Consider the following 26,201-nt stretch of genomic DNA (forward strand, 5'->3'; position numbering starts at 1 on the left):
TGAGCCACGCTGCAGAGACTTAAAAACCCGCATTAGTTGATCTCTTGGCTTTTTGTACGCTTTCAATCTAAAACAAAACAAGTGCGAAGCAGCATGGCCTAGTGGAGAGAGCATGGGCCTGCGAGTCAGAAGGCCTTGGGTTCAAATCCCCGATCCATCACTTGTCTGCTGTGTGACCTTGGGCAAGTCACTTAACTTCTCCATTCCTCAGTTACCTCGTCTGTAAAATGGGGATGAAGAGTGTGAACCCCTGATTACGTTGTATCTGCCCCAGTGCTTGGCGCCTAGTAAGCACTTAACAAATGCCATTATTATTATTATTATTATTATTATTATTATTATTATTATTATTATTATTATTATTATTATTATTATGTACAGCCCAGCTAGGGACTGCTCCAGCATTGACTGAGCTCATTTTTCAACTCTGTATTGTTGACAAAGGCCGGGGGGACATTTAAAATGTTTGAGAAGACCAGCTTTGATGATTTAGCTTATTAGATACTGATTTGGTGGGGGATGAAATAGACTCCAGAGTTATTTAGTATATTCAAGAATTATGTAACAGAAATGAAAGTACAGGTCTCAGAATATACCAGAATTTGCATTTTTGAATTTCTTTTCTTAAAGCCATATATCGCCTTTGGACTGTTTTCTTCCAATATATGCCTGATTGCCCAAAATATTTAGGAAGTTTAACCAGGTGAACTCTTTCTTCAATCCCATTTACTTTCAGTATGTTTTAATAATATAGTATTTGTTAAGCACTTACTATTACTATGGGGCCAGGCACCCTGACAGTATAGAAGAATATCAGGTAAGACAGAGTTCTTGTGGTATATGGGGCTCACAGTCTAAGTAGGAGGGAGAACAGGCATCTACCCTCTAATCCCTAAGCTTGTTATGGGCATTGGAAGGAATGTGTCTTCCAATTCTTCTATATTATGTTCTCCTGAGGGCCTAGTACAGTGCACTGCACGCAGTAAGTGCCCAATAGATACCATTCATTAATTCATTCAATCAGTGGTATTTATTGAGCACTTACTGTGTGCAGAGCACTATACTAAGCGCTTGGGAAGTACCATTGTTCGACTTAGGGCCAAACACTGGGGCCAGTTTCCTTGTATATAAAAATCAGTCAGTTGTATTTATTAAGAGTTTGTGTGCAGTGCACTACCCTAAGCGCTTGGAAGAGTACTTATAACAGAATTGGTAAACAGGTTCCCTGCCCTCAACAAGCTTGTAGTCTAGAGGAGGATACAGACTTTATTAGAGAAGCAGCGTGGCTCAGTGGAAAGAGCCCGGGCTTTGGAGTCAGAGGTCATGGGTTCAAATGCCAGCTCTGCCAGTTGTCAGCTGTGTGACTTTGGGCAAGTCACTTAACTTCGCTGTGCCTCAGTTCCCTCATCTGTAAAATGGGGATTGACTGTGAGCCCCCTGTGGGACAACCTGATCACCTCGTAACCTCTCCAGCACTTAGAACAGTGCTTTGCACGTAGTAAGCACTTAGTAAATGCCATTATCATTATTCTTATTAAATGAATAAATTATGTATATATATATATACACACACACACATATATAGGTAAGTTGTTGGGCTGAGGGAGGGGTGGATAAAGGGGACAAAACCAAGTGCAAAGGCAACACAGAAGGCAGTGGGAGAAGAGGAAATGAGGGCTTAGAGAAGGCTTCTTAGAGGAGATATGCTTTTAATAAAGCTTTGATGGTGGGAAGAGTGAGTATCGGTCAGATTTTGAAGGAGAGTGTTCCAGGCCAGAGCCTGGACGTGAGCCAGAGGTCAGCGGTGAGATAGATGAGATGGAGGTACAGTGAGAAGGTTGGCATTAGAGGAGCAAAGTATGCGGCCTGGGCTAGAGTAGGGGACAGTGAAGTGAGGTAAGAGGGGACAAGGGGATTGAGTACTTTGAAGCCAATGGTAAGGCGTTTATGTTTAATGTGGAGGTGGGTGGGCAACCACTAGAGGTTCTTGAGGAAAAATGAACTGGACGTTTTTGTAGAAAAACGTTGTGGGCAGCAGAGTGAAGTATGGACCGGAGCGGGAAGAGACGGGAGGCCGGGAGGTCAGCAAGGAGGCTGTTGCTGTAATCAAGGTGGGATAGGATAAGCACTTGGATTACCAAGGTAGTAGCCCGGATGGAGAGGCAAGGGCAGATTTTAGTAATATTGTAGAAGTTGAACTGACAGGATTTGGTACTTCCCAAGCACTTAGTATAGTGCTCTGCACACGGTAAATGCTCAGTAAATACAATTGAATGACTGAATGAGTGGTGGCAGACTGAATAAGTGGGTTGAATGAAAGAGATAAGGCAAGGGTAATGCCAAAGTTATGGATGATGGGAAAGTCGGGGGAGGGCAAGGTTTGGGTGGGAAGATAAGGAGTTGTGTTTGGGATATGTACTCAAATACCCCCAAAAACTTTTAAAAAATAATTATTATTGTTATCATCCTCATCATCTAAAATCAGAGCAGGCAGATTGTGACCTGAGGAGAAATACTGATTGGAGAAAGGATAGAGGAGAGAGGATTTCAGAAGGGCTTTGAATCACTTCATCAATAATACTTGAGTGCCTGTGGTGGGCAGAGCAAAAATTAGTACACGGGACCCCTGCCCTCAGGGAGTTTAGAATCTAGAGGTGGGGGTATTTTACAAGCTGAGGAAAAGACTGAAGACTGAGAGAGCTGTGCTGTGGTGGATTTGTAAGGGGGAAGGAGTCCCAGGTAGGAGGAAAGATGCTGGAGGTGGGAGAGTCAGAGAATGGGAGAATGGGAGCTTCGGGGGGCAGGGGGAATGGAAAGTGTGAAGTGGGGTGTATGTAGTAGGAGAGCAGACTGGAAAGGTCAGAAGAAAAAGATTGATGGAGTGTCCTAAAGCCAATGGAAAGAAGTTTGTGTTGGATAGGGATTTGGTGGCTTTGTGGCAGTAGCAGAGTGAAATTTGGGCTGGAGCTGGGAGAGACAGGAGGCAGGGAGTTCATTGAAGAGGCTGATGGAATAATCAGAGAAGTAGCATAGCGTAGTGGTTAGAGCATGGGCCCGGGAGTCAGAAGGTTATGGGTTCTTATTCCGGTTTCTCCACTTGTCTGCCGTGTGACCTTAGGCAAGTCGATTAACTTCTCTGTGCCTCAGTTCCTTCATCTGTGAAATGGGGATTAAGACTGTGAGCCCTATGTGAGACAAGGGACTGTGTCCTAACCAATCACCTTGTACCTACCACAGCGCTTAAAACAGTGCCGTGTTGATTTCCCGCCATGACCCAGCACACACACTTTACTCCTCTAATGCCAAACTACTCAGTGTACCTCAGTCTCGTCTATCTTGCTGTATATTTTCTGTGGCTTGGAACTCCCTTTCCATTCATATCTGACAGACCACCACTCTTCCCACCTTCCAAGACTGATGAAAATCACGCCTCCTCCAAGAGGTCTTCCTTGACTAAACCCTCATTTCCCCTCCTCCCTCTCCCTCCTGGGTTGCCTGTGCACTTGGGTCTGTACTCTTTGAACACTTAATAGTCACCCCACCCTCAGCCCCACAGCACTCATGTACACAGCTGTAATTTATTTTAAAGTCTATCTCCCCTTCCAGATGGCAAGCTCCTGGTGGGCAGGGAACGTTTTTTGCCCCGCTCGGTTGTGCAGTCCTCTGCGTACAGTAAGCCCTCAATAAAAATTGATTGATTGGGGAGGAGTGTAAAGGGGGAGTAAGTAAAATGAAGAGATTTGGTAAAAAAAAAAAAAGAACGTGAAGCCAGTGGCAAGGAGTCTTTGCCTGATGTGGTGAGAGATGGGCAACTGCTTGAAGGGGTTTTGAGTAGAGGGGAGAGTGAGTGAGGGTTCAGGCAGAGAAGCAGCGTGGTTTAGTGGAAAGAGCATGGGTTTGGGAGTCGGAGGGCGTGGGTTCTAATCCCAGCTCCCCCACTTGTCCGCTGTGTGACCTTGGGCAAGTCACTTAACTTCTCTGTGCCTCTGTTCATCTGGAAAATGGGGATTAAAAAATGTGAGCCCCACGTGGGACAACCTGATTAGCCTGTATCTACCCCAGCGCTTAGAGCAGTATTTGGCACATAATAAGCGCTTAACAAATACCACCATCATTATTATTATTATTATAATCTGGGCATATTAATGCCCACTACAGGTAAATTGACAGATTCAAGCTGCCCGATCTAGTAAACATCAGTTTTTGGTCATAACCGTTATCTGCTACATTTAACAAAATAAGGCTGGGTAGGAAAGAGCTGATAAAAGGATTGTGATGTGGTCATTTGACACAGACTAGATGGTAGCATCTGCCTTGAGTCAAGAAGCTGTGCAAAAAGTTTTTTAAAAAAACCTCAAATAGCCCCCCAAGATACGATTTGGTCTAGGTAGAGTATTTTAAATTTGTCACTTTAGGTCTTGGCAGCAGAGCCTTGGTTTTATTTCTTTTCTACCTTGGCCTGTGGATGAAGGTTTATTTCCAAGATTAGATTAAAAGAGCACGCATCTGGTTTCTGCTTGTTGTGTTGGGAAACCAAAAGCTTTAGCTTTTGAATCAGATGTGTTGGTCAAACCTGAATTCCTTCTTGGAGCAATTGGAGGAACCTGATACTTTGGGAGAAAAAGGCTTGAGCAGAATCTGGTGACTTCTTCCTTTTTTTTTATTGTTTTCCAATGTGGAATTATAATCAGATTTTAAGTTTTGCTCTTCACATTACTAAGGCAATCCTCCCAAGATTGAAGAGTCCACAGGAAGGCCAAGTGGGTACTGTAGTTCCAACACGAGGTGTGACTTGGAATCCATTAGAAGCTGAACAGTTTGGGTCCCAGTTGGCTGGATTGGCATCAAACACTCTCCAAGAAGTAAACATTATAAAAGATCAAATTAAGGCTCTAAACACTGCCTGCCTTCAAAAGCAAACTTGTTTGGTCTTGCACCCAATCCTTCTCTTTGGTTATGGTTCAAAAGCCTTGTGGACCCCTCATGAAGAATTTAAAAAAAGGAAAAAAAAAAGAAAAAGCTATTACTGTATTTTCTTTACAGGGCTAGACGTTTTCTCCTTTGGGAAAGGTGTAAGGTTATTGGCTTCATCTCAGATTCCTTAGGCTCATGAGTTAAAACCTGGGTTGTTTATAAGCTGTGTCACTCTTCAGTTTCAGAAATCTGTCAGTGGTATTTACAGAGCGCTTAAGGGGTGCAGAGCACTGTATTAAGCACTTGGGAAAGTACAACAGTGCAACAGAGTTGGTAGAAGGTGGACTCTGGGTGGGGAATGAACAGCAGGTGGTCACTAGCTTGTCGGCTTCCCACGACCCCCAGTGTAGAACATGTAACATCTGAGAAGCCCGAAACCCTCTGTCAGGTTCCTGGAAAGTAAGAGAAATGCCTTCTCCATTTATCAGAAACAGCCCCGGCACAGTTGAGTGACCTGATGGGTTAAGGGAATTCTCCAAATAAAATCCATAGCTCCCACTTTCTGGCCCAGATTCTGGCTCTACAGTATCTGGAGAAGCAGTGTGGTCTAGTGGATAGATCACAGGCCAGGGGGTCAGAAGGACCTGGGTTCTAATTCCAGCTCTGCCACATGTCTGCTGAGTGACCTTGGGCATGTTACTCCACTTCTCTGTTTCTCAGTTACCTCATCTGTAAAATGGGGATTAAGACTGTGAACCCCAAGTGGGACATGGACTGTGTCCAACCTGATTAGCTTGTATCTACCCCAGCGCTTTAAACAGTCCCTGGCATATAGTAAGCAATTTACAAATACCATAAAAAATAATGCTCCTGGCAGTTAAAAGAAATATTACAAGATATATACATACATACATATATATGTACATGTAGAACCATCGCAAATAGACTGACTTTGTTTTCAGCAGGGTGACAGTGGGCTGAAAGCTTATTGCGGCTCCGACAGTCTTGGCTAAAAGGCTTTCACTTGGTGTAAATAATCCTCTTTGAGACCATTACAGAATCGGCTCCCTGGCCAAACAAGATCTCAACAAAGTGACTTAAACAGAAACTGGTCACTTCCAGATCAGGCTAACAAAGGATTTAAGTGAAACTATAAACCTGTAGTATCAATTGGAGAACATCTTTATTTTATTTTGGCTTTTAAATCACCACCAGGAGATATTTTGAAGGTAACATTCTGTGATACCTTTTGAGCCAGCTGCCGTTTGTGCTGTTGGGCAAGTTGCTTATTTGCTGTTGGTGGTCTCTCTGGCCCAAGTAGTGATGTTAATGAGAAAGCACTTAAACATTATGTTGTTACAGGATCTGTATCTCCCCCTTCAAGTCACCCAGGGATTAAAGAATAATATAACTGAAAGGGATCTAGATAAACAGAGTGGCCTACTGGAAATAGCAAGGGCCTGGGGGTCTTGTCTCGTCTTATGTCGTCGAGTCATCTTCGACCCGTAGCCACGGACGCATCTGTCCCAGAACGCCCCACGTCCATCGGCAGTCGTTCCGGTAGTGTATCCAGAGAGTTTTCTTGGTAAAAATACGGAAGTGGTTTACCATTCCTCCTTTAGCACCGTAAGCTTGAGTCTTCACCCTTGATTCTCTCCCATGCCGCCACAGGTGAGTTTCAGAGACCATTAACATAAAATAGATGAGATGCCTAGGTACATAAGTGCTCTGGGAATCCACGTGCTAAGCAGCATGGCTCAGTGGAAAGAGCACGGGCTTTGGAGTCAGAGGTCATGGGTTCAAATCCCGCTCCGCCACTTGTCAGCCGTGCGACTTTGGGCAAGTCACTTAACTTCTCTGGGCCTCAGTTACCTCATCTGTAAAATGGGGGTTAAGACCTGTGAGCCCCCTGTGGGACAACCTGATCACCCTGTAACCTCCCCAGCGCTTAGAACAGTGCTTTGCACGTAGGAAGCGCTTAATAAATACCATCATCATCATCAAACCCAAGTGCCTAGGCAGAGCAGGCGGGAGGGCACATGTGGAATGGGAGGTTTGAGTCAGTGAAGGTGCCTTGGAGGAGATGTGATTTTAATAAGGCTTCGATAACGGGAAGAGTGGTGGTCTGCCAGATATGAAGGGGGTCGGGGGGAGCTCTAGGCCAGAGAGAGGACGTTGGTGATGAGAAACATAAGATGTCTAGTGAGTAGAAAGGCCTTAGAGGAGCAAAGGGTGCGTGGGGTTGTCTACCATTGCTTTTTGCACTATCCAAAGACACTGTACAAACATGAACAAGAAGGGACTGACAGAGGTGTGATTTTTTTCTCAGCACAACCTCTCAGAAAGGAAATGTGCAGCCAAAAATAGGTGTGTCATCTCGAGATCTTGAAAGACCATTCCCCTCAATCCCAAGGGCTTTTGTAAACATAAAAGAATTGTTTTCCTGTCTGGCAAATGTCACTGTTTCAATATACTGATTTACAGAGAGAGCAAAGGTGAACCACACGCTTAGACAAATTGATCATTCCTTCAGCTGGGGTGCTTTGGACATCAGGGGCCTTAGTGGGAAGTATTCTCAAAGGGAAAACCACAGAGGGAGCAGAGCCAGCCTAACTTAATGTCTTGTGGGATCTCGGACATAGTTCTCAGTGGGTTTTGAACTGAAGAATTATTTGTGACTTGGTGGCATCCTGAAGAGCTTCCTTTCGTAGTGGATGTCCATATGGTTTTTGAGACTTTACCTGATTTTTCAATGCCATCAAGCCAGAGTTAGGAGTCCCCAGCGATAAAGCGTCTGTGTCTATTTTGGTTGGAGAAGCAGGATTTAAACATGAAACGATGGACTTAATACTGATAGTGTAGAATGATGAAACAGCAGTTAAAAATAAACACTTGCTTTGTGTCCATGTTTTCTTTAATCCCTTCTGCAGGACCTCCCCACCCAACCTAAGTAATATCACCAACAAAGACTCACTTGAGATAAGGCAATTAGGAAGAAATAAAAGGAAAAGTTCTACTCCTCACTAAGCTGCCTGTGGTACTTGTGGCTGCGGGAGGTCATAGGAGTGAAATTCTATGGCTGGGTCTTAAATTTGACCGCTAATATTAATTCTGTTGCAAACCAAGATAAGAGGAATTGACGGACCTGTTTCAGGGCATACTCCTTAGGATTTTTTTTTTAAAAGTTTGTAGCATTCAGTAGTCTTAAGTCTAAAGCAATAGGTAAATGGACCACCCAACTTAATGGTAGTGATGTGCATTTAGCTTTGGTTCTATTTGTTCTGATGACTTGACACCTGTCCACACGTTTTGTTTTGTTGTCTGTCTCCCCCTTCTAGACTGTGATCCCATTGTTGGGTAGGGACCGTCTCCATATGTTGCCAACTTGTACTTCCCAAGCGCTTAGTACAGTGCTCTGCACACAGTAAGTGCTCAATAAATATGATGGAATGAATGAATGAATGGTAACTAGGAAATGAAAGGAGACTGTGCCCCTCCCCTCCATTTTATTTTTTATATGGTATTTGTTAAGCCCTTACTATGTGTCAGGCACTGTACTGTAGGTCATGGGTTCTAATTCCGGCTCTGCCACTTTTCTGCTGTGTGACAAGTCATTTGACTTCTCTGTGCCTCAGTTACCTCATCTGTAAAATGGGGATTGAGACTTAGCCCCATATGGGACAGGGACTGTGTCCAACTCAATTTGCTTGTATCCACCCCAGCGCTTAGTACAGTGCCTGGCACAAAGTAAGCACTTAGTAAATACCCTCATCAGCATTACTAAGCGCTGGGGTAGATGCAAGCTATTCAGATTAGACAGAGTCCATGGCCCACGTAGTTTTAGCCCCCCATTTTACAGATGAGATAACTGAGGCCCAGAAAGTGAAGTGACTTGCCCTGTGTCATACAGCAGACAAGTGGCGGAGCCGGGATTAGAACCCAGGTCCTCCTGACTCTCAGGCCCGTGCTCTATCCATGAGGCAACATTGCTCCTTCTCCCCCTTGTCGGAAAAAGCACATTAAGAATATTTTTCCCTTATGTCTTGCCTCCATGTGAACCAGAGGGAGGCTGATTTGGGATGGAATGCAGCATTCTTGTACCACAAATGGAGTGATCAGAGAGGAGTGAGTGGAAACGCCCCTGTTGAGTCCCTCTTTGCCCTCTTTTTTCTGAATTCCACAAGCGGGTCACAGCAGATGGTGGTTGGGTCGAGCCCGACTGTTCTTCAAGCCTCGCGTATGCTTTTTCTGGTTTCCCCGTCAACGTGTGTGTATATATATATGCTGGGAAACAAAATACAATCTAGACCCGCACGTTGTTAACAAAGTAAATGTAAACCCAGAATGAAGAGAATAAAGAGAAATGGCAAATCCTTATCGACTTGCATTATTGGATATTCAAGTCCTCAATGAGAAGCGGTGTGGCCTAGAGGCGAGAGCACCGGCCTGAGAGTCAGAAGGACCAGGATTTTAATCCCTGCTCCGCCACTTGTCTGCTCCGTGACCTCGGGCAAGTCACCAAACTTCTCTGTGCCTCAGCTACTTCACCCGTAAAATGGGGGTTGAGTGTGAGTCTCATGTGTGACACGGACTGTGCTTTGCTTCTATCCACCCCAGTGCTTAGTACAGCACCTGGCCCATAGTAAGCGCTCAACAAATACCATTTAAAAAAAAAATGGCCAATCCACAGCCAGGACAGCCCAGAGCCCAATAAGCAGAAGTCTGCATTTTGACAGGTCGTCTAAAAGTGTCTATGATACCAGGCTTTATCTGTGAAAACTGTGTCCCCTTTCAACGGTGTTGAAGGAACTGGGCCGTTTCTGTTTAGTTTAAATTAAGGCAGCTGTTGCTGAAGGGGAATATAAAAAGACCATGTGCAGATTGAGGTTGAAAACATTCAATTAGAATTACGCTTGGCTCATTTGAATTTACTCCAATAATGGACTTGTTAATGAGGTGTTAAATTATCACCTTGGGAACCCCAGGGAACTGTCAAAACTTGTTTGGGAGAAGTGAAACTTTTTGTTGCCCCCTCCAAGTCCCCAGGCTGAGCTGGGGCACTGTTGGAAAAACAAATTCTTGGGGAGGGGGAGGTCATAAAGGAAGAATTTCCTGCATCTCTCCAGGGGGCTGACAGACAGCATGTAACAAAGTGGTGGTGCTGTGTGTTTATACTGTCTGGCAGGAGGCCTTTTCGGTTGAATGAGCCTGGGCACCCCTCCTTCAGAGCACCGAGTTCATACTGCAGGCTAACGGATGGTTTTAGACCTGGGGAGATCAAATCATATCTCAGCTCCTGCACTGCAGGGAAAAAAAAGTGTTTTCCCAACTCCCAGGAACTTGTACTCTCCCAGAATCAGAACCAGCTGAATGTGTGAAACTTGGTTTTCTCCAATCCTCGCTGTGAGGTCATTTTGCCAAGGTAGATTATCAGTAAGTGAGCCAGCCCTTTTGAACATGGAAATGTAATTCAAGTGAGCGTGCCCGGTATTGTTCCATATTGTTTCCATCTCGACTGCCGTAACCACGTCTCCAGCACTGCAAGTGGAAGACCAGTTTTTGAGTCTGCCTGATCCTTCTAGGTAGCTTTCTGGGAGCATCTTTACTTAATCCTAGGCTCTTGGAAGGAGAGGCGAGGTCTTGGACACATTTTACCTCTCACGCTATCATTTTCTCCCCGTCCCTTCTTTAAATCCCACCTGCTCCCAAAAAAATCTACTGAGGTAAGCAATTAAAGCATCCATAGAACTCTTTTTATTTAGTTAGGAGAAAACCTGTGAGGCTCTCACTTTCTAAGTTTTGAGATTTGGGCTTGTTTTCCTTTTGGCTTTTGGTTTTAACCAAATCTAAAGTCATGGAAGTACCATTCCAAGTCAGCAAGCAACGTGCCCACTTGACAGGCTGCAGTGGGGCACAGGCATTGGGGCACAGCTCTGAATGGAATAGAATCAGTTTCCTGATATTCATCAAGTGCTTAGTACAGTGCTCTGCACACAGTAAGCACTCAATAAATATGATTGAATGAATGAATCTGTTTCTGTTGTAACCTTGAAGGAGCATGAATGTAACATATCTGGTCACCCAGGCAGATAATTTCCCTAATATTAATATTTTCATAGCATTAACTGGTTCTCTCGGCCCCATCTTTCTCTTCCGCTTTGTGTGTCTCTGTCTCTCCCACTTTATCTTGCTCTCCCCCACTTTCTCGCTCTTCCCTACCACTTTGTCTCTCCTCCTTCCCCCCCTTTATATGTGCCCCATATAAAGCACACACACTGCTTTCTTCCCCCTCCAAGCCTTTTAACGTGCCCCCTCCTTTTTCCCTCTTCCATACCATCCTCTTTCTTCCAGATCCAGTCCCTTGCAACAGGAGTACTTTTCCCTTTTGTGTCTTGTTACCGACTTTGTTTGAAGCTGGCTATTAAGATGCTCCCAGACAGCAGGCGGGAAGCTAACATTTGAACAGATGTCGACTTGTTTTTTAGTAGAATACTGTTATTCTTAGTACAAAGCACAAACAGAAGATTGAGTACGTTCCCCTGGGGCAGGGAAGAAATACAGAACTTCTCCTTTTTGGGGGAGAAGAGGAAAGTTGTGTCTCTAATTAATATGACATGATACAAAAAACTATTTTTTTTTTGAATTGCTGGAATGGGTGATTTCATTTGGCTTTCTTACAAAAATATTCTTTCATCACCTTTGATTTGTTCTCTCCACCATGACCTGGTGCCTCTGATGAGTTTATCCCTTTTCTCTTCCTATCACTGAGCACCCTAACCGCACAAACTAGCTCCTGTACACTTCTTGAACAATAATTATAACCTTATAAACCCTTACCTGGTAGAGACTTGCTTTTTTCAGGCCTCTCTTTGAGGATTTTGTTATTCCTCAGGCTTTATCCCACTCAGTTTGCATCTTTATGGCAATTTGTTTCCACATAAGTGTTCCGTGTATGGGAAACATCAAAACAATACAAACAAAGTCTGTTTCTAATCAAGAGCTTGTAACATATTCAATTTGAGAATTTCAAACCTGTGATGGTTTGCCAAATTTGCGGGGACCAGAGGAGTGGTTGAATTTTAATTTTGTCATCATATGCTTTAAAAAAAAAACTTGTAAAATTTTTTTGGTCCTTTTGGGGGACAGAATCATCAATTATTCTCAGATGTGCTCAATTCTTGAGGGAACATTTTTTTCCTCCACTCCTCAGTTGGTGCTTAAATGATCACACCCGTGCCAGGTCATCTTATCAACCAGCGCTTTAGCCAAGATACTTCCCAAATCAATCGATCAGTGGTATTTATTGAGCGCTTACTATGTGGAGAGCACTCTACTAAGCACTCTGGAGAGTACAGTATAACAGAATTGGCTGACACGTCCCCCTCTTATATAAAGCTGACAATCTAGAGGGGGAGACAGACATTCCTGAACCTCGGAAAGTGAACCTCCGTTCTTGCTGGTAAAGTTAGCACCTTTATGTGTTGGTGAAAATTGAATTCAGAGTTTACTTTTTCTAAAGGCAGTCTAGGTATTTTCTGTACCCCCAGGCATCACGTAATCCGAGGGTTGCATTCCTAGGAAAATTCGCACCATACTCCCCTGTCCCGAAGTCGCATGTCGGAGTGTGACATAAAATTGTTTCGCTAGCCCAGCCCGAGAAGCCCAAACGCGCTCTCTGTGTCAGAAGAATGTACCTCGAGTCCCTAATTGTATCCTGCCATTAAGTGCTTATTGAAAATAAGGGCTATGACTGTGAGCCCACTGTTGGGTAGGGACTGTCTCTATATGTTGCCAATTTGTACTTCCCAAGTGCTTAGTACAGTGCTCTGCACACAGTAAGCGCTCAATAAATACGATTGATGATGACTGGATATAGCGGAAGTTTCTAGAAAAGTAGCATCTTTCAGTTTGGGCCACGGTTGGCCGGGGATGGCTTGCGAGCCACATGTGGCTCTAATTAGAACCAAATGTGGCTTTGGAATAGAGACACCCCTCCATGAGGGCGATGGCCCAGCAGACCCAGCACCAAGGGGGTGATGCCATCCGTTTCTCCCTCCCAGCTTTTGGGCAAGAAGAAGCTGGCCCACACGGAGCCGGAAAGGGCCAGGGCAAGGGCTGAGTGCGGCCCCTGTGCTGGCCTTGTCTGCTCTGTCTGTCCTCTGTCCGCTCTCTGACCACCATCTCTGTCTCTCTGTTCCCCTCAGCCTAATAAGAAAATGACAATGTATGTACAATATGAACTTGAAATTATTTCATGATTACACATCCGCAGTGAAGTAAACTCTGTTCCCGGGGGCTCAAATTAAGGGATTGGCTCTTTGGAGACCAACGGTCCAACTGTTTTCATTTTGCTTCAAGCAGCATGGCCTAGCGGAAAGAGCACAGGCTTGGGAGTCAGAGGTCGCGGGTTCTAATCGCGGCTCTGCCACTTGTCAGCTGTGTGACCTTGGGCAAGTCATTTAACTCTTCTGGGCCTTAGTTACCTCATCTGTAAAATGGGGATTAAGACTGTGAGCCCTTTGTGGGACAACCTGATTACCTTCTATCTACCCCAGCGCTTAAAACAATGCTTGGCACATAGTAAGCGCTTAACAAATACCATAATTGTTGTTATTATTAAAAAGGTTGCCAACTGCTAAATTAGGGGATATTTTTCCCCATTTCAAGCCCCTGGGGGGTAATTTATCAGTGATAAGTATTTAAGGGTTTAATTCTAGCATTTCCATCCCAGGGAGGCCAGAATGAAAATGGCAGCTCCTCATTTGGTAGATCAAATGCTGTAGGAAAATGGGAGATTCTGTAAGAAGTCAGGTCTTTATTAAGGAGAAGATGAGAGCCATTATAGATGGTATGGGATAAATGAAGGTGAATTTATCCCATGACTAGATGTCTTCAGGTGTTTGACGAACTTCTACTGCAAGGACCCATGCTCTGTTGTACTGTTCCAAAAATTACCCGACAAGATGTTGGTTCTTCATTCATTGTCATATTTATTGAGCATTTACTGGGTGCAGAGCACTGTACTAAGCGCTTGGGAAGGTACAGTACAACAATAAACAATGACATGTTCTTATTGAGTAGCTCCAGTTTGGGGTACAAGAGTTATCTCATCTGTAAATTGGGGATTAAGACTGTGAGCCCCATGCGGGACGTGGACTGTGTCCAACCTGATTGGACTGTATCAGCCCCAGTGCTTAGAACAGTACTTGACAAATAGTAGGTGCTTAACATATATTATTATTATTATTATTGTTATTATTATTATTATTATTATTATTATTATTGCAAGAAGAGTGGAATGAAGAAGCAGCATGGCTTAGTGGAAAGAGCAAGGGCTTGGGAGTCAGAGGTTGTGGGTTCTAATGCCGGATCCACCACTTATCAGCTGTGTGACTTTGGGCCAGTCACTTAACTTCTCTGTGCCTTAGTTACCTCATCGGTAAAATGGGGATTAAGACTGTGAGCCCCAAGTGGGACAACCTGATTACCTTTTATTTACCCCAGTGTTTAGAACAGTGCTTGGCACATAGTAAGCACTTAACAAATACCATGATTATTATTATTAAGAGGGAAAATGTGTATTTAAAGTCTGGCTTGAAAACCTAATGAGGAAAGGTAGGGGATTGTGCTCTTTAGAGCTTTGGAGAAGTTCATATTTAATGTCAATAAGAATACAGAGGTGAAATAACGTCTTCAGTCGTGGCTGATTTGGCAACGGAAAATGGGAAATGAAGCCTCCTCTTCTTAGCCACCGGCCTGACTCCAAGTAAGCACCAAGTACAGTGTTTTATCCTCAGTAAATAAAGTTATTACTGCTAGTATCCATGGCAAGTTGCCATTTGCTAGAAGCCATGTATAAGCGAGTGTGTGTTTGTGGTGTGTATAACTTCTGATGTGTTTCACCATAGCAGTCCTGTAATGCAGGGCTTGAATTCCTGAATTCCTGAATTACAGAAAACTTACTTTTGTTATACTTGTGCCCTGACCACGTGTGAATGCAAGACCATTTCTTCTGAATTGGCATGGCACTGTATCCAGAAAGACTCATGCGTGGCCTAGTGGATGACAGACTTGGGAGTCAGAAGGACCTGGGTTCTAATTCCGGCTCCACCGTATGTCTGCTCTGTGACCTTGGGTAAGTCAGTTTACTTCCCTATGCCTCGGTTACCTCATCTGTAAAATGGGGACTAAGTCTGTGAGCCCCACGTGGATAGAGACTGTTTGCGTGTATCCACCTCAGTTCTTAGTAATGATGATGATAATGATGATGTGGTATTAAGGCGCTTACTGTGCATCAAGCACTGTTCTAAGCACTGGGGTAGATCTAAGCTAATCAGGTTGGACACAGTCCCTGTACCATATGGGACTCACAGTCTTAAATCCCCATTTTACAGATGAGGTAACTGAGGCCCAGAGAAGTGAAGCGATTTGCCTAAGGTCATGCAGTCAACAAATGGCAGGGCCAGAATTAGCACCCTGGTCCTTCTGACTCCCAAGCCTGTGCTCCATTCACTAGGTCACGCTGCTCTTCCCTGGGGAAATCAGATTTTAGTTTCCCTGACCAAGATTCATTCAATCGTATTTATTGAGCACTTACTGTGTGCAGAGCACTGTACTAAGCACTTGGGAAGTACAAGTTGGCAACATATAGAGACGGTCCCTACCCAACAACAGGCTCACAGTCTAGAAGGGGGATGGCATCCTTTGATGTGAAACTCGTTTATTTTTCAAAAGTGCCCTGACTGCTTTCTTCCTTTTGTTCAGAAGCCTTCATCTGTGGCTGGCCATTAGCAGCCATTCCCTTTAAAACTCTGATGATGGGGAAATAACTTAAGCTCCTACCCCTGCTGATTGGCGCACATCCTGGAGCAATCAACAGGAAATACAACAGGAAATCCTAGTTCTTGGCACTGGAAAGCTTTAAAAGATTAAGCTAGAACTTGTTGGGGGGGGCAGCGCTGCTGATAGCCATTCTCTCCCCCTACCCTCTCCCTTAGATATGTGAAAGCTTATAGGAGACTCTTCTATTTACACTCTAAGCAGTATTTGGTTTTAACTTGAGCTTGTCCATCTGCAAATTTGAGGGATTTGAATAAGATGCCCCTCCTAGCCAATCTTACTGGGAGATTGTGTGGTGCATCAATTGGGGGGGAGAGTGTCAGTTCAGTGAGTAAAAGAGAATGTTTTATGCTAATGGCCCCATCCATAGGGTGGCTTTGATAATCAAACACTTTGATATTTTATCCAGTGTACCAAACATGGCCTACATCAAGCCGTTCAGCTTAGTTCACACTTACTTTGGTTCAGTGGGACAGAGTAACTGAAGTCCAGATCCATGGATGGCCATTATAAACACCCCTTTTACAACAGAGTTTGCTGAAGCCTGCGAATTCCTCAGCTTGTAAAGGGCCTGTTGTAGGTTCGTGTCCCTCACTGAGATGAGAGAGACACACACACACACACACACACACACACACACACTGGGGAGACTGGCCCCAGTCTCATTTAGACTGAGAGTAAAGGGAAAGCCGTCAATAAGATCAGTCTTTCTCACTTCGTAGCTGCAGCTTGTTTCATTTTGGTTTTAAATGACACTTCCTCTTTAAAATGATCCTTGGCTTTCATTCTCCAAGTGTATTTTTGAAGTCCAGAACAGATGAAGGATTAAATAGAAATTTGGTAGGCTGTTGATAGGCTTCCATTCCCCTTCCTTTCATCTTATCCGCCCCCTCGCCACCCTTTACACTTTCCTCTCACCCTTGGCTACACCGTGACTCCTAACATTGTAAGCTTCTGCTGGGCAGGGAATGGGTCTACCAACTCTTTTTTTGTGTTGTACTCTCGCAAGCGCTTACTACAGTGCTCTGTATACAGTAAATGTCAGTAAATATCATCGATGGCTTTGGGGATGTGGGGGTTAACGGTTTTCCTCTGTTGGTTCTGGCAGGTGTTGAGGCGACAGTAATAATTGTGGTATTTGTTCCAAGCACTGTATAAAGCTCTGGGATAGATATAAGATCATCAGGTTAGTCAATTGTTTCTATTGAGCACTTACTATGTGCAGGTCACAGTACTAAGCGCTTGGGAGAGGACAGTATAACAGTAAACACATCCCCTGCCCACAGTGACCCTCCATGGGGTTTACAGTCTTCATCCCCGTTGTACAGATGAGTTAACTGAGGCCCAGAGAAGTGATGTGACTTACCCAAGGTCACACAGCAGACAAGTGGCGGAGCCGGGATTAAAACCCAGATCCTTTGAGTCCCAGTCCCGTCCTCGGTCCACTAGGCCATACTTTGGCATACTAGTAGAGAGGAAGAAAGGGTGACCTGATCAATGTATCGGTCTGTGTGTGTTTCCTGCCCACACCATTGCCCCTTTTCCTCTCGTGGCAAAGAAAACACCCTCTATTTTGGCAGATGCTTTCAGCTGCCTGCACAACGCTACCATTGCATGGTGTGTGTGACCGATACAGCTAGGCCCTTGAGACCCATATGTCATTTACCGTTGGGGAAAGGGCCATCCTGAAAGCCAAAAGTGACGTCTGCTCCCTCCCCCCCAGTACAGTTCAAAGAAATTAGCTGTTGATGAGCCACAGAGAGGGATGCTGTGAGGGATGTCCTTTTAAAACCAGATTACTTAGGTTAACACTGCAAATAGCACATACATTCACTCGGGTTCCCCGTAAACGTGTAATGACAGAATAGTAGTTTCTCGTCCATTTAGTTTTGTGACTACGGGCTGTCTGTCTTCAGTCAGAGATGCTTTGAGTTAGAACAGTGGCACTTCAAATTTGCATCCTGGTTCACAGTTACAGCACATCAGTTTTGACTCTACAATAGCAGCCTCCTGCACGGAGGCGAAGGGTACATAGGAGCCATGCTAGAAGTGGAGAGATAATTTTTAAAGTGGTGATGGAAGAGGAAGTTTAAAGAGGGCCAAGGGGGCAGGTTACCAGATCATCTGTCCAAGGTACCAACATAGTGTCACTGTGTTTTCGATGAAGTTAAAGTTGGCTACCCTACCGTAAAACCTCCCTGATGTAATATGGCTTCAGTCATGAAACCATATAGCTTATCTGTAATTGTTTGGATACACAATTCTCAGTGATTTTGGTAAAGAGAGAGTAACCAACCTAGATTCCAGAAAACCCCCTTCCTTCCCCTATTTATACTGTTGCATTTATGAGAAAGTTGGTTCCGACAAAAAGAGCTTCAGCTTTAAGGTACAGTTTTTGAGACTGCCTGTGTATTTTAAAACTGGTCAAGAAAATGTTTGTTGCCCTAAAAATGGGATTCAGATTTGATGTATTGGATTTAGCATGGTAAGAATTTAGATATTATAAGCTAGGCTTTCAAAAGGAATCAAACACTAAATCATAGTGCCACTCCTTGTGAGAGAGAGAGAGAAAAAAAATAATTTGACATGCAATTAGTTGTGTGTTATTTTCTTTGCATAGTCAGACCTATCCCTAGGCTTCCACCATGATGTTTTCCTCAAATGCAGTAGATATGTTGTTAGTGGCTATATCGTGGGGTGTGTTTTTCTGGAGGCTTGCAAATTTAAATGCGATTTCGTACAGAACCTCTGGAGAAATATACAATTCCTTTTCCATGTTATATACTGAGGTTAAATAGCACAAACCTGTTGTTTACACGTTTTTAGGGTAACAAAAAGCATTACATCACAACATTAACTGAATTGTAGTGGGATTTTTCCAGGAGGCTGCAGGTGTCAAACATTGTTCTGCCATCTGTGGGGGTGGTTTTTCTATTTGCACGAGGAATTTGTCTAATTTAGATTGACCAAAAGCCTCCTTCTTGTATTTGAAAAGTTCCTTGTGGCATGCTGACTCCTTTAGGACTCTTCTCTGTTAGGGTCTTCGATTGATTTTTGTGAATCCATCCACTTGCTTTAAAATTGGTATAAAACTTCTTACATTGCACTGTCAAAGTCTGAGGACCTATGAGAAAGATGTAGTAAACTGGGAGTCAGAAGGACCTGTTCCAGTCCCAGCTGTGCCACTTGTCTGCTGTGTGTCCTTTGGCAAGTCACTTAACTTTTGTACCTCAATTACCTCCTCAGCCCGTATTTCCTTACCAGTAATTTATTTATTTATGTCAATGTCTGTATCCCTCTTTAGCCACTAATCTTACTGGGTGCAGGGAATGTGTCTGCTATATTGTTGTGTGGAACTCTCCCAAGAGCTTAGTACAGTACTCTGCACATAGTAAGTGCTCATGAATCTGATTGATTGAGAAGGGCAGGCTGAAGTCCCTGTCTGAAAATTTTTCCAACTGGGATTTTTCCTTTTTTAGGGACCCGTAACAGGACTCTCCATATTAGCATCAGAGCCTTGGGATTAAATTATACTTTTATTGGCCTTCTTTTGAATTGTAATTTACTTCATCGATAGTTTCCCTGGCACCTTAATTCATTTCAAGTCCATATATATGGCCCCTTCATCATTTCCCACCAACAACATGAATGTGTAATACTTGTGCACACTAGGTCTTTATAGGTGATTGTAATCAACCATGTTTCATGTAAAGTGGAATTTCCTTAAAAGCAGAGTTTGTATATATTCTCCTTGCTTTATAACCTTGTAATATCAAGCAGAGTGATGGAATGAGTATATGTTTTCATTCATTCAAATGAATTTATCAAGTGCTTACCGTGTGCAGAGCACTGTACTAAGCTCTTGGAAAGTACAGTTCAGCGGTAAAGAGAGAAAATCCCTGCACACACTAGGCTTACAGTCCAGAAGCGAGGAGGAAGGCATCAAAACAAGTAAACAGGCATCATATTTACACGTATGCAGAAAGCATTCAATAAATAATTTTAATTATTTTAATTATTTTAAATGTTTCTTCCCCACAACAACACTTTAAACCTATTTTTAAAATGATATTCATTCATTCATTCAATCGTATTTATTGAGCGCTTACTGTGTGCAGAGCACTGTACTAAGCGCTTGGGAAGTACAAGTTGGCAACATATAGAAACGGTCCCTACCCAACAGTGGGCTCACAGTCTAGAAGGGAGAGACAGAGAACAAAACATGTGGTCAGGTGACAAGTCATCATAATAAATAGAAGTAACGCTAGATGCACATCATTCACAAAATAAATAGAATAGTAAATATGTACAAGTAAAATAAATAGAGTAATAGATCTGTACAAACATATACACAGGTGCTGTGGGGAGGGGAAGGAGGTAGGGCGGGGGGAATGGGGAGAGAGAGAGGAAAAAGGGGGATCAGTCTGGGAAGGCCTACTGGTGGAGGTGAGCTCTCAGTAGGGCTTTGAAGGGAGGAAGAGAGCTAGCTTGGCGGATGGGCAGAGGGAGGGCATTCCAGGCCCGGGGGATGACGTGGGCCAGGGGTCGACGGCGGGACAGGCGGGAACGAGGCACGGTGAGGAGGTTAGCAGCAGAGGAGCGGAGGGTGCGGGCTGGGCTGGAGAAGGAGAGAAGGGAGGTGAGGTAGGAAGGGGCGAGGTGATGGAGAGCCTTGAAGCCCAGGGTGAGGTGTACACTTGAAGTGTACGAGGTTGGCTTGGTGTTTAGACTTTCACCAGTGGCGATCAGCAGCTCGAGCATAAGCGCGAAGGAGGCGGACAGTGGCAGTGATCCAGGGCTGTGGGTTAGTGGTATGAGAGCGGTGAAGGGAAAGGGGAGCGAGCGAGTCAAGCTGAGTAGAAAGGGTAGAGTTGAGAATAGTAATCTGATCATCAAGATTGGGTAGAGAGGAAAGGGAGGCGAGGTGGGGTGTGAGGCACTCAGAAAGTTGGATGGGGTCTGGGGTAGATACAGGCTCTTCAGGTTGGACACAGTCCCTATCCCTCATGGGGCTAACAGTCTTAATCCCCATTTTCCAGGTGAGGGAACTGAGGCCTCGAGAAGTGAAATGACTTGACCCAGGTTACACAGCAGACGAGTGGCAGAGCCTCTCGGGAGATATTACTCCTAGTGCCCTCCACTGTAGAATTGTTGATTCCGAGGACTCAGTGCTAATTAAGAGAGTGTATAGTCTGTAAAGTAAAATGCAGAACAAATGCTTTCAAATCCCCGGTATTTTAGATCACTGAGGGAGTTAGAACTTCAGCCATAAACTTGTACTTTTGGCTGGGTTTTTAGGACCACGGAGTTCTTCCCTCGAGCATGCTACACAATGTTATAATTAGGTTAACTCTGTATTCTACTTCTCTTTAGTTGATTGATTTGGAGTTGGCCACACACGAAGCGGTTCCACCCCAGGTAGTTTCCCCTGTAAGAAGCTGTAGGTCAATAAGAGCTAAGAAGAATGCCAGGAATTAATTTGGGAAGTGTTAAACTTTGCCCTGTAACCCTAGATAATGACAATAGAAGACTCCAGGGGAAGGAGGGGAACCTTAATCACAGTTAAGCATTTTATTTAGCTCTGTTTAAGTTGGAGGAGACTCTTAAATGTTCTGAATTTTTTTAATGCCTTGATTTTTGCCCTTCAGGGCACATTCTCTTTGTTGTCAGGCAGCGTGTTCACAGCTCAAGGCTGGCCATTTGCTCATTTTCTCGTGCACTCGGTGAGCAGGGGAAACTTGAGCAACATATTTTCGACAAGTTCATTAAATTCTGATGTTAAAACTGAAAAATCAGGTACATCCATATCGAGGGCTTTAAATCCTTGGAAAGAGGTGGAGGTTTTGACACCAAGGATTGTTTGAGAATTCGGGCCAAATTTCCTACCAACCGAATTTGATTCCCTTTAGAATAAGAGATCGTCAGGGGGCAAACCGTTTGAGGTTAGAACAATGCTCTGCACCTAGTAAGCGCTTAACAAATGCCATTATTATTATTATTATTATTGAGGAGAACACAAAGGAGACGATCTGATAACAGGAATAAGTTGAACTGCCAAGAATTTTGAATGGAGCGTAGAGCCACAGAGGGGTGAGGAAGGGAGGTGCATCAGCTGGTGAGTTGCACATGAAACGGGGACGGCCGGGATGCCTCAGCTCAAGCGTTAAATATGTAACATGTTTTGAGTATCAGATTCTTAGCAAGCACCAGGGTGTTGGAACAGCTGAAAGATGTTCCTGTTACATGGCAAATAGTCCAGTGCATTGCTTCGAGCTCATAGCACGCAGCCTTTCAGATGAAGTCTATCTGTATACAAATTCAAGAACTTTAAATGGATTATAATGGACTTATTGGCGCTCTCTATTAAAAACACTTAAGAAAACATTGTTATTCAGGCCATCAAGTTACCGATCGATTCCCTAAATTCTGTTCCATGTGATAAAGTTGCTGTTCCGCCACACCCATGCTGCGCAGCTGCTGTTTTGCCCAATAGTTGATGGTTTTTTGCACAACATTACTCATACAGAATTTCTTCCAGTTGGCCAAAGGGAGCTGTGAGCATTCGTTCTTCGGTGGGCAGTTACAAACCAATCCTCCCTGCTGAATTGCTTCAAAGCAGGATCATTTTCAAGACACACCATCACTTAACTGTTGCATTTAATTCCATTCCTCCTCACTTCTCTCTGGCTGAGATGAGCCACTCTCAACCCCCTTCCCACCTGTGGAAGAAGTGAACAGGCCCTTGTTTAAAGGGTATTTATAATGTGGAACGAAGTTTCAGTCCTGCAGCCATCTCTTGCCCACACTCACACACGTGAGTAAAAGCTCACCATCAGCAGTGCCCTCGTAGAAGAAAGCACTTGTGCTCTCTCTCTCATTGATATTTGTAAATCTAGAGAGAGCTGTCCTTCATATACACATAGTTATATGTAGTGTGTGCTCAATAATTCAGTATATGAAGAAAAGTAATAATAATTGTAGTATTTGTTAAACACTTACTACGAGGCAAGCACTGCAGAGATAGGTACAAGATAATCAGGTTGGACACAGTCCATGTCCCATAAGAGGCTCACAGTCGAAATAGGAAGAAGAACAGACATTTTGCAGAGGAGGGAACTGAGGCACATTGAAGTGAAGTGACTTGGCCTAGGTCACATAGCAGACAAAGTGGCAGAGCTAGGATTAGAACCCAGGTTCTCCAACTCCCTGGCTCGTGCTCTTTCCACTAGGCCCCACTGCTTCCCACTGTTCTAGTTATTAACTTTGAATACGTATCACAATAATTACAAAAGAATTAATTGTATCTGTTGAGCGCTTACTGTATGGAGAGCGGCATAGTTGATAGAGCACAGGCTTGGAAGTCCGAAGATTTAGGACAAATCCCTTGCCTGTGCTCAAAAGTTAAATGACTTAAAAATGAAATAAACTGTAGTTCCCGACATGGCACAGAATGCAGACCAATTGGTGTGGTGGATATTCTCTAGTTGAGCCACTCTATTGGTGTGCTTTTTCTCCTTCTGTTGGGTGCTGGAGGGACTTCAAAAAGATTGATGGCTTAGTGATTATCAAGAGGTACAATAGCTAAAGTTTTTGAAGCTCCCTTCATTTCAGATGATCTCAGATCACTTGACATATTGCGGGCATGTGGGTGAGACCAATTACTTCAGCCAGCAATGAGAGGCGGTCCTGACAGGGCTGGAACGCAACCACCCTTTTGCCTACTTAGTGCATTCGTAACTTCCTTTCTGAAACAGCCGGGTGCGCTCAGAAAGACAGAATGGTGGTCAGAGCTGCAGTCTGGCCGGGACACCTGGCCTAAGACCCTGACATTGGTAAAATCGACCCCATAAGATCATCTCCGAGGGCAAGCGTTCAAATCCTCTGTTTTACATCTCTTTCGAGAGGTGGGTGAGGAGCCGCTCGTGGCTCCTCTTGGATCCTTGTTGATGTGGAACACATCCTTTGCCCCACCCTAAGCTCCCAACTGGGACACGATGGTGGCCGCCTCTTCTCCAGTGCCGTGACTTGGGGGAGCGTGCCGTTGTTCCTCCCCGGATTCCTAATCTCCCAGATCCTCTGGCATTGGAGGTGAGAATTGGCGTCCCATTGGGGGAAACACGTCCACGGAAGTCCCCCGGACCACAGGCATCTCATCCTAACTGTGGACTCCATCCAAGGGCTGGCCAACTCAGTGGGAGATATGATGAAATCACAGCCTCGGAGAGCTACAGCTGCACGCTAAGCCTCCTTGCGTAAGTTATTTTGTTCAACCCAGATTGTCAGAAAAAGTGGAAGGCTTTCATTTTTATGTTAATAGCTATTTTGGCAGTGAAGCCTCCCTATTATCTCATGCACCACACCCTTTTTCCGCTGTAATTAAACCGACATGAGGTGGGCTTGGACCTCGGTTAAAAAACAAGTATTCCACATGTGCAGACTTTCCATCAGAATAGCACTAAGAATTTACAGCTTGCCAGAAAGAAGAAGAAGAAGGAAGAGCGTGGCCTACTAGAAAGAGAGTTGGTCTGGGAGAGAGTCAGAAGACCTGGGTTTTAATCCTGGTTATGTCACTGGTCTGCTGTGTGACCTTGGGGAAGTCTATTCACTTTTTTGTGCCTCAGTTACCTCATCTGTAAAATGAGAATTAATACCGTGAGCCCCACATGGGAGTTGAGCTGTTTCTAACCTGATTTTTTGTTCTAATAATGGTATTTATTAAGCGCTTATGTCAGACATTGTTCTAAGCTCTGAGGTAGATACAAGATAATCAGGTTGGAAACAGTCCCTCTCCCACCTAGGGCTCTCAGTCTTCACCCTAATTTTACAGATGAGATAACTGAGGCACAGACCAATGAAGTGTCTTGTCCAGGGTCACACAGCAGATGAGTAGCGGAGCCGGGATTGGAACTCGGGTCCTCTGACTCCCAGGACCGGACTCTTCCCAGTGAGCCACACTGCTTCTCAACATGATTATCTTGTATCTACCCTTGTGCTTAGTACAGTGCCTGGCACACAGTAAGCACTTAACAAAATACCATTAAAAAAAAATGTGAGCAATGTTGAATTGGCGAAACGTTCTACTTGCACATATCTATTCTATTTATTTTATTTAGTTAATATGTTTTGTTTTGTTCTCTGTCTCCCCCTTCTAGACTGTGAGCCCACTGTTGGGTAGGGACCGTCTCTATGTGTTGCCAACTTGGACTTCCCAAGCGCTTAGTACAGTGCTCTGCACACAGTAAGCACTCAGTAAATACGATTGATTGATTAACTGTACAAAGAGCAGTCAACACCTCAGTGCTTAGGTCCCTCATTGACCCTTGAGAGAACACCCTCCTGACCTCCTAACCACAAGTTGCAGATGCCATTATTGAGGCTCCCTTAGAAAGGGCTCCGGCTTTGAACCTGTTGGCCCCTCCTCTCTCCTTTAGTACTCCTTGTGAGTGTGAGATGGCCTGTAACTAAACAGTAGGGGCCCGCGGACATAGCAGGAAGTTGGACCTAGGCCGCCTCAGGCTTTTATTTAAAACATTGTTTCCAGTTCAAAAGGAAGGTAGCTATTTCGTGCTGGAATGATCGTTTGCCCCTGTAAAATTTCCCCTCCTCTATTGACAGTGGACCATCTGGTTGCTATAAATCATGCGCCTGGCCACGTTTGGTTGCCTTCTGATGTGCAGAGAGGTAGATGACTGATGGATAGCTTTTGTGTCCTGAGGAAGGCTTTCTATGTGTTTCATTATATCTTTATAATTCTCTCTGCTCTCGTGCCCAGAAAAAGCCCCAGTCAAGTCTTTCCAGCACGACGTAGAGGCTCTGAACACTCTGGGCACGGGAAATCATTTTTCTGCTAACTCGAGCCACTTGGAGTGAACACATTTAGGGTCTGGGCATTTTCACCATACTAATCAAAAACTTATCGGGTTTGGATATGGGGATGAAACGAGTGACTCTGAGACCCGGAAATGAGTTAGTAGCCTGATGTGAAGAACTGGCAAAAAGCAATAGCCCCAAAGGACTCAAGTTTGTAATCCAAAATCTTGGATCAATTTGGGAAAGGGAAGAAAGGGTTGACAAGTAGCCACGTTAGGTGTTGGGGGTCTTTAGTCCTTTAGTGTAGTGGCTATTTCTTTTTTTTTTTTTCCACCACGGAGTAATCAGTCCACTTTTCAGCTTGAATTTCTAGGCTTTTTATCATGATATTGGCAAACTTTCAGTGGGAATGTTTTCCTTTTATGCTGACATTTTTCATGTCCAGGTAGCTAAAAGCACTTGACAGGTGTTATCTCTGTCTATGGGAGGTTGACGTCTATCTTGTCACTGACTGAAAATGCAGTTGTGGGGTGGGGAAGACCCTGGTGACTAGATGGGCCTGGTCCAGGCAGTTGTTTTTGAGCCGGGGTAGAGGGGCACGAATATCTCCACCTTACCACTTCACCTGCCTGTCACCT

The 26,201-nt window shown here is 44.3% G+C and overlaps 1 protein-coding gene across 3 annotated transcripts in view; it reads left to right on the plus strand.

The window, feature by feature from the left end:
* Positions 1 to 26,201, plus strand: part of SPTLC2 (serine palmitoyltransferase long chain base subunit 2) — a 140,650-nt gene that overhangs the window by 67,502 nt on the left and 46,947 nt on the right. The gene's annotated exons all lie outside the window — the stretch shown is intronic.

Source organism: Tachyglossus aculeatus, chromosome 1 (genome assembly GCF_015852505.1).
Source record: "Tachyglossus aculeatus isolate mTacAcu1 chromosome 1, mTacAcu1.pri, whole genome shotgun sequence".
Classification (NCBI taxonomy): Eukaryota; Metazoa; Chordata; class Mammalia; order Monotremata; family Tachyglossidae; genus Tachyglossus; species Tachyglossus aculeatus.